Genomic DNA, 10,200 nt, shown 5'->3' on the forward strand with positions numbered 1-10,200 from the left:
TCACTTCCGACACTGAAACTTTTGCACTATTGAAAATGGTATGTCTCTTTTATCTCGGTTATGTTTTTGCAATGTCTGGGCCCATAACCTGTGAGAATTAAGAGTGAGAATGACACTTGTTAATTATAACTTTTATTAATTAAAGACAATTTACGTACAAAATATATATGAGCTCTCGAGTAGGCGCGAGAGGATTGAGTGAGCAGTTACACAAAAAGGGCCGAGAGGCCGGATACAAAGAAAGGTGAGCGCGACATCTGGTGTAAGCGCGAAAATCAAATAAAGAATAAAAATACAGAATAATTACAGATTAACAGATTAGATGAGACCCGAACGGAAATAATTTTTTGCTATAAACTTTTATAAACTTTTTATATATTTTTATAATCATTTAATAAATTTTAGCAACTTTTATAAACTTTCGGATTTTAGACTCTAATAAAAATTATTAAAAGTTTATAAAAGTTATTAAAATTTATTAAATGATTATAAAAGTTTAAAAAAGTTTATAAAAGTTTCTAAAAGTTTATAGTTTTTTTTCATTTTTCGGTTTCAATATGTTAGAATAATCTCAACATTTAGAAAAAACTATAAACTGCTAATAAAAGCTATTCAAAGTTTATAAAAGTTATTAGAGATTTCTAAAAGTTTATAGTTTTTTTCATTTCTGGTTTCATTATATTACAATAATCTCAACTTTTATAAAAATCTATAATCTGCTGATAAAAGTTATGAAAAGTTTCTAAAACTTAAAAAAAACACATAAAAGTTCACAAAAGTTTATGAAAGTTGATAAGGGTTTACAGGTAATTGAAAAAGAAAATGTCGTATTGAAGTAAGTATTTATTTTTATAATCACAGACTTAATGCTTATACAATGTTTGGCGGTGGGATCATTATTTTATCAAAATAAATATAATTATTTAAGTTATTATATAATACAATGATTTTATTGTACAAAAATAACAATTATAAATTAATTTATCATTCTTCCCATCACTCCGTTCACAAGAGAACTTATGAAATATTTATTTTTTATTCTATTTAGAATACAAGGTCTATATAAAGATGCATAATTTATACAACGAACATCATTAGATACATCGCAAGCATTTAAATGTACTCTTTCACCGACATCTAAATTATTTTTAACGAGGGAAGATTTCGATATAACTATTTTTCTAAAAAATATATATACGCTAAAGTTATCATTCACTTTTATGTTGCATATCGCGGTTATTATACTAAATTCATTGTCGTTAGTTTCTATGATGGAATCGTTGTTTTTATTTTTTTTGCGTAAAAACACGTCGTGTATCTGTGTTTGTAAATAATTTTTTGGTACTTTAAACATTCTTGAATATCGTTCGTATTAACAAAATAACTTAGAGCTTCTATTTCTTTTTTGCTCAAACTAACTTTTTTTGCTGCCCCTAATAGTATACAATCTCCAATCTTACACGTTTTTTTCAATCGCTGGGAATTTAGTTCCGTACAAAATTCAAGAACGGGTTTCGATACATAATCTTTATTTTCAAGTGCAGGAATTTGTTGATAAGTGATTAATCTAATGGCTACTTGTGAAGCGATTTCGTAGTTACTTTTTTTCAAATGTAATATATTTTTATTCTGGTTTTCAAATGGAAACGTACTTATAGCCCAAAGAGGACCCCAATTTTTTACCGATTTGGTCAAATGTAATAAAAGATGAACATTATAACGCATATATTCATTACCAAAATATTGACCAAAATAATACACAAATTTTATCAATAGATCCGAAGAGGTTTTTAACATTTCCGGTGTTATGGAATCTTCTAAAAGAATATTCATCGCTCTCACAAATAAAGCTAAATGATTTGAATATTTTTTTGGATAAAGTCCTTCTAAACATGGCAGAGAATAATATAGTAACCATATCAGCCACTCTGATGCTTTCCAATTACTGCGTTCACTAATACCTTCTGAGTTTTAGCAATACATGACGGTGGCTTAAAAGATAACAAACGTTGGTTAATAATAAATGTTTTGGCTGGTGACCCAACGTAAAATTCTTGTTTTGTATTTGTCATAATAATTTCAGTATATAATTCCGTCACTCCAACCAAACACGCATGTAAGAAGTCCACTACCATTCCTTGAACAAGATCGAAATGATTCAAGTTCATTAATGATGAAGGACCCCATACTCCTAAAACATCATCTTTTGTTGAGGCTGCCGCTATCATTTGTTCCTTTACTTTTTCATTTGTCCTTAATTCAAGAACGTTATCTACTCCACTCACATTTACTGTCGGATGTTCACAGTATGTACAGCCATAAAACCCATTGAATCTTTTCATATTCAGCATAGCGCAACGTGCAACAGAATCGACGCAACATCCAAGCGGAAATAACTTACTGGTTATAATTTTATCATCGAGGCGCCACGTAAAACCATCGTTTGATAAAATGTTTGCTTGTTTAACGAAAGGTTCAAGGAAAATATTCATATCGGGTTCTTCTTTTGCAACCCATAAACCAACTAGCAAGGTAAACTTTTTTCTTAAAAAATCTGGCAGTTCATGAATTAAAATATATATAGGCCACACTGATACTTTTGAATTATCTGCTGCTTGACAGCCATCTGTGTTAAAGGTGTAAGAAAAATTATATTTATTCTTCAAATAATCGTCCTTTTGGGAGTACTTTTTATAAATTTGTCAATCATAAACATCCTCCAGACCGTCGTCATGTTTTTTTTTCCTTTTAAATCGTTCTTCTAAGCTATTGATGATAACAGGGTCCGAAAATACTTTTTCCAATTGATCTATAACATCTATCTCAAGAAAAGAAGAAGTTGTTGCTGAACAAGCGCACTTTTTTTACCGTTCTTTATTGAACTACTACCAAAATAGCTGGAACATTTTGTGCATACTTCATGGTATTTAAAGCTGCTAGTGTCGACATTCATCAATTTGTGAATCATATACTTTGTTACTGGCATGATTTTTACATTGAAAATGAAATTTAAAGCGTGGAATATATCTATTAATGCGACCCACGTTAAATGATGCTTTTAGCGATGTTCATAAATATAACCAATAATTCTGCCACATTGAACTTTTGACATCCACAAATTTCTTGTTTCAATGAGTCATCTCTCTATTCATTTGTTTTGCTATTTCTTTTAGGCTAAAAAAAAATGTTAAAGATAACTATGTATAAAACTTTATGTTAAAATGGTAGTGTATTTATTATATACATTAAATTTCATGTCACCAGCATTGCATTTTATATTTGAATTTATAATGAAACTGTGATTGAAATGTGAGTTTATGATTGAATCTTGATCAATCAATTAAGAATATTTATTACTTTTTAAAGGCTCAAAGGGAACTTTGATTTTTTTATTTTTTTTATTTACACTATTAAACTGGAAAGGTGAAAAAATATATTTTATAGGGAATAGGCACAGTAGCTTTTTTCGACTCTCCCATTAAAAGTACTTTGACCGGTCAAAATCCCAAAAACAGTTAAGCATAGGATTAACTTTTACTATTTGCACATACATCTTTTGTCTAGCTTTTGGTTGCGAACATAGCCAAAGGTATATTGAGCAACATTAAACCACACAAAACTAAATTAAGTCATACGCTGACCTTGAATCCTACAATAGGTAGCTTAAATTAATTAGATGCTTAGGGTAGAAGCTCAATAGCACTGTTACAATGTATTTAACTGTTTTTGGGATTTTGATCGGTCAAAGTACTTTTAATGGGGGAGTCAAAAAAGGCTACTGTGCCTATTCCCTATAAAATATATTTTTCACTTCTCCAATCTAATAGTGTAAATAAAAAATAAAAAAATCAAAGTTCCCATTGAGCCTTAAAGTAAACGTTAAACTAAGTTAAATCACAATTTGACATTAACATTTTTCAATTCTTCCTACTAAAATCAAAAATTTATTTCAATTTTAAATTTGAAGATTTTAAACCAAAAAATACATTTTAAATCTAAAAACAAAATTTTACATAAGAAATTAAATGATAATTGATTGAACTTTGTTAATTCAATTAAATTTTTATTTATTGAATGCAATCCTAGATAGACTGAGAAAAAAGTAAAGATTAAGTGAGCATTGTAGTTACATGCATACATAAAAAGTTAGATGAAAGCTATTTACAGATCAAATAAAGATACTTTAGCATATGTTAGATGATACATCTGCATGTGAAATTCAAGAAAATTTTAAGTATGTTTGTTCTAAAGGCGAAGAAAATAAATCAACTTCTTTAATTTCATTATTAATAATTCTGAATTTACTGAATATTTATCAAAAATAGTTTTATCAATTGCAGGATATGAAACTATAATAGGCTACAAATAAGTTTGGTTGTTAAATGCAAGATATACAGACAAAACTCATAAATTTCAAATAATGACAATCAAACTTTGAGTCTCTGTAGATTCATGAAGGGTCAACTTACAGGAAACCGTCGACAAAAAGACATGTATCTTGAACATACTGATTATAATTTCTTGAATTATTTGAAAAAAATAATTGAGTAGAAAAGTTTTGTACTTTTTTAAAAATTTCAGATGTAAGATAGTTAAAAAATGTCAGAAAAAACTCTTCAATCACTTCATAAATAGTTGTTCATTTTTACTCACAGCTTTTAAAGAGTCAGTTGTAGGATAAGCGTAGAGGTTTGGATCCTCGTTGAAATTATGAACATTAGTTTTTGTCAAATTATCAAAGTCTTGAGATGAAAAATCTGAGTAATTGTGTACTTCCATCGCTTCTTTAAATTTTCCATTTAGTTTATCCTTTTTGTTACTGGTTATCATTGAGTTTTCAACTGGTAGAGAATGTTGAAAGATGCTGGATTGCAGGAAAAAACAATTTTCCAAATTTCCATTAACTTCTTTTTTCTTTTTAGACTTGAATGCCTGTTTGTAAAATTGTGTGAAGCGAGGCATCTTGGTTTTACTATCAATATCATAATATCTGGTATATCCTGACCTTTTATGGCGCATGTTTCTGAATGTATCCTATTAATTTGATGCAACTGATACTGCAAATGAAAGAGTTAAATTTAAAAATAATTGCTAAATTGTACAAATTATTATTTTCAAGTATTCAACTTTTTTCATTCCAAAGTTTAAGTTCTATACTTACTTCTTTATCCAATCTTAGTCTTCAAGTAGCTTCCAGAAACAATTAAGTCAAACTATTTCAAGCAAAAAGTATACACTGATATTGGCCAAATAGACTTAAATGTAATTTAATAGCACAAAAATGCTTCAAGTATTTTAATGAAACGTTTGTTCACAATCAATTATAACCTTAAGTTAAATTCATAAAATGAAAACAAAGTAACCGTCTGTCATCTCGCAATAGACAGTGACCAGTAGATATACATAGATGATAGAAAGCAATATACCTGAACAGCGTCATCTAGTGTTATTAAACTGCACTTATCATTGAAATTTTATCGTTGACAGTCCCGTCGAATTATCAAAATGACTGTTTCCCCATGTGCTTATAATATCAGAGAAAGATAAAAAAATAAAAATTCACACATAAAAATAAAAAATTATTGAACAAAACAATGTTTAAGTTATCGTTGTAAGGTGGCTATTTTTCAAAATTATCGCATCAATCATTCAATTTGACTATCGTTCTTCTTAATGAACTTTTTTAGTTTAATTTATCAATTTTTATTCCTAATCTTTGAATTTTTGATATCAAATGCATCTAGGTAAACATTTATTTTGAAGATAAAATTACAATTAAAAGTGTTCAAATCAACAATAAGATGACGCTATTAAAGTATAGAGGCCTCTTAACGTCGTGTCACATTACATTTACAACAACGCGCATACCGTCGTCGTCATTGTTAGCCGTCAGGCCACGTGTAAATCGAACATAACCCGCGATTCGCTGTATACCCGTGTTTCGTAAATTCTGTACCATGTTTCGTAAATTAAATCATCTTTTTTGACGTTTTCATAAGATACAAAAAGAAAAGATTAAAAATGACCAAAGACGATTCATTGCCTCACGTGTATCTTCACGTCCCGCCCAAAAAGACGGGTGATAAGTTCAAAAGAATCTTACGTCCAGCGAAAGAAATCAAAGCTTTCAAATATGAAGCATACAGAAAAAACCCAAATTTATATCAGGACTCGCATTTCCGAGTGAGGCTTGAAGAGACAGACAAACACAAAACGAAATGCTATGTATTAATAGCTGCAGGTTTGTTATTTTATGAGTTATTAATATTAACACATATTAGCTGCTTTATCTCCTGACATAATGTATTATTAAAATCATATAATTTTAATATTTTGACATGTTATTTGATTCTTTTTCAGATACTAAGAAGAAACTTGAACGTGACATAAAGATGAAATCAAGATTTCGCATTCCTACTAATACTAATTCAATGCTTGAGGAAACTAACGATGAAGGCATTACAAATGAGCAACTATCAAAGGAAAATCCTGTACTAAATGAAAATTTAAAACGAAGAAGCCAGGATACTGAAGATATTAACTCATTGGTCAATGAAGAATCTATTGAAACAGAAGAAGAAGATGCTGATACTGTTACCCAAGCCAAACGCAGCAGAAAGGAAGCTAAAAAAATGAAAACTTATCAAAAATCATTCCACGAAAACAGTATTTTGTCAAATTACATGGAACAGAATGATACTGATGATGTCAGTACGCGGGTCACATATAATGAACCTGGTGAATTAAGTTTGTTGGCTACAGCTAAACAAAATAAACACAGTAACGATAGCGATAAGCAGCATCCAAATAATTATGAACAGACAGATTCAAGTTTGTTGGCTTGTACGTCTAGATCAAATAAACAAAGAAAGGTAAGTTTACACAAAATAAACATAAGATATTATGCCTGTCTATTCGCAGACTTAATTAAATAGCCAAAAATATTAGTGTTCTGTGTTCATGAACTTGTAGGGGAAGGTGGGGTAAACTTCTGTCAACTGCAGGCGAGCGTTTCCAGTTTATGTTTTAGCTTTGTTTACAGTTTGCATTGACTTGACAAACTGCATAATCTTATATTTTGAATGATATCTTATGGATGAAAATGAATAGGCGTAAGCTAAATATGATGTTAAAGGTTAAATAAAACAAATAATGTAATATAAAATAGTTAACATTCATTTAATCAAATTTAAGTGAAAATAATAGGAAGTTATGATACATCAATATTATGATAGTTATCTATTTCCACTGGAGCTTGATAAATTACCACAACAGGTAATTATTCTGTTTCTGATTGTGCAGTTGGAGTTACGCCTTAAACTGAAGCTGATAGTGAGTTAGTTAGTGACTTAGGTACTGCATCAGTTTGTTTTTGTATTAAGTTAAATTTTGAGCCTGCATTTATGCCACCTCAGACAAAATTTAACTTAGTACAAAAACAAACTGTTGCAGTAACTAAATCACTAACTTACTATCAGCTGCAGTTTAAGGCGTAACTCCAACTGCACAATCAGAAACAGAATCATTACCTGTTTTGGTAATTTATCAAGCTCCAGTGGAAATAGATAACTGTCATAATTTCAATGTATCATAACTCCCTATTATTTTCACTTAAATTTGATGAAATGAATGTTTAACTATTTTATATTAAATTATTTGTTTTATTTAACCTTTAACATCATATTTAGTTTACGCCTATTCATTTTCATTCTTAAGATATCATTCAAAATATAAGATTATGCAGTTTGTCAAGTCAATGCAAACTGTAAACAAAGCTAAAACATAAACTGGAAACGCTCGCCTGCAGTTGACAGAAGTTCGTTCGCATGTGATACTCGTGCCCCACTGTCCTGCCACTCTTACCCACCTATGGGGCATGCAAAAATGGCTTATCTTGGACTGTTAATAGACAGACTTAGTGATTAAAAACCATAATAGTAATTTTAATTCTTCCTAAATGTATTATTTATTGTAATTAACTTATTTTATAGAACCATAAAAGTTTGAATACATCTGGAATCAGTGATGAAGCCAATTTGATAATTAATGAATTGCGAATGCAATTTGAGGATGCTAGAAAAACTCAGATAGAAATGGCAGAAAAAATTGTTGAATTAGAAAATAGACCTGAGGGTGCAGAAGTATCACCAAGAAATTCATCAACTTCGTCATCAAGTATGTATTAAATCAATTGCTGTATTAAATTATTTTTAATAAGATAATTCATATAATAACTATGTACAACTATTACAACCCCACAATTACAACTGCACAAGCATTTTGCCAATCATTGCTTGTAAACTGACGACCGGAATCTGTAATAATTTCGCGTGGGTATCCCCACCGAGGAAAAACTTCACAGTCCAAAATAGAGATGATAGTCTTGGCCGATGACTCTGGTATAGCGAAAGCTTCAATCCATTTTGTAAAACAATCTGTGACGACTAACAAATACCGTTTTTTCCTTGGAGTCACTGGATAAGGACCCATGAGATCTAAGGCAATGCTTTCCCAAGGTTTACTAGGAGTTCTCGTACGACACCTAACCTTCTTTGGAACGGCTTTCTTCGAGCATGCGCACACATGACAACGCTGCACATATTCTCTAATCTCTCGTGTCATACGCGGCCAGAAATGATTCTTTCTTACAGCACGAAGAGTTTCTTCATAACCTGGATGACCCGACGTCTTTGTATCATGAGACTCACGAATTACTTCGCCAGCTATACTTGATGGTACAACTATCTTGAATTTCCCATCGTAAGGTGTCTTAATCCACAAGGATCCATCCAATACATCGTAGCTCTCCATGAATTTTTTATTCTCATTTGTTAAGTATTCCTCAGGTAATAAAACTAATCGAAGAAACTCCTTCGTCTGCCAGCTAATCCTCTTGTCTGATTGCTGTGCAATTCGTATTTTGTCGAACAACGATGTGATCTCAGTTATATAAGCTAATGGTGTGTCTATGGGCGGAAGTAAACGATCCTCATCTGGTAGACAAAATTGTTCTTCTTTCTTATCTTCTGGATTTCGAGAAAGCATATCTGGTAACTCATTTGATTTTCCTGGACAATGAATCACGGTAAATGAAAACTCTTGCAAAAGTAAAGCCCATCTTGCTAACTTGTCTCTGGTATCTTTGAACTTATTCAACCATGTTAACACTTTACTGTCAGTGTAAAGCGTAAATGGCCTATCTTCGAGATATGGACGAAAATGTCTAATCGCCCAAATAATCGCCAAACATTCTTGCTCGTTACAATGATAACGCTTCTCTGCTCCATTGAACTTCGCACTGGCATAGGAAATTATTCTTCACTGACCATCTTGCATTTGAAACAAAACAGCTCCCATGCCTTGTGCACTAGCATCTGTTTGCAAATGAAAAGCCAATTGAGGATGTGGACGAGACAAAGTAAGTGGTTTTTTAAATAGTCCTTTGACTTTTTTGAAGTGTTCATTACTGTCTTCACTCCAAAAGAAACTACGCCTTCCTTTGAGAAGATCTGACAAAGGTGCAATAGTAGTTGCTAGGTGCGGTACGTATTCTCGTACCCAATTACAAGCCCCTATAAAACTTTGCAACTCTTTTTTCGACTTTGGAGCTGAGGTCTGTAACAAAGAATTGAGACACGTGTCTCTAACTTCATTACCTGCGGAACTGACTTGGAAACCTAGATACTCCAATCGTGTCATACTAAAACAACACTTCTCCAGAGAACATGTCAAATTATAAGTATGTAGTCGCTCGAAAACTAATTGAAGATGACGAAGATGCTGGTCCCAATTATCTGAATAAATAATAATGTCGTCTAGATAGACAATAACGAAATCGTTAATGTAACCAGCCAAAACTTCTTGTGACATAAGTCTCTGAAATGTCCCTGCTGTCATGTATGTAAGATGAAAGATAAGCTAGCGTGCGTGAGAGTTCGAACGCCATCGCTCGCTCGTAAGCACTCACTCTGGCTTGGACCGCGACACAAGCAGCACGCGTCTCATTCGATATTGTATTTCATTTCTATTGTTAGAACTATTTAATAAATACTTGAACTTACAACTAATGTGTTGAATTATTAATCACAAATACATTACAACTGGCGACGAGGATAAAGCAGAGTGCGTGTACTTGTGCAAAACAATAATCGGAACGGATTAATTGTTGATTAATTGTCGACTCTGATAAATAGTGACAAA

The 10,200-nt window shown here is 31.4% G+C and overlaps 1 pseudogene; it reads right to left on the minus strand.

Moving 5' to 3' along the window:
• LOC106657715 lies at window positions 1–2,734 on the minus strand (annotated as a pseudogene).
• Between the last annotated feature and the right edge of the window lie 7,466 nt (window positions 2,735–10,200).

Source organism: Trichogramma pretiosum, unplaced genomic scaffold, assembly GCF_000599845.2.
Source record: "Trichogramma pretiosum strain Unisexual culture from Peru unplaced genomic scaffold, Tpre_2.0 scaffold71, whole genome shotgun sequence".
Classification (NCBI taxonomy): domain Eukaryota; kingdom Metazoa; phylum Arthropoda; class Insecta; order Hymenoptera; family Trichogrammatidae; genus Trichogramma; species Trichogramma pretiosum.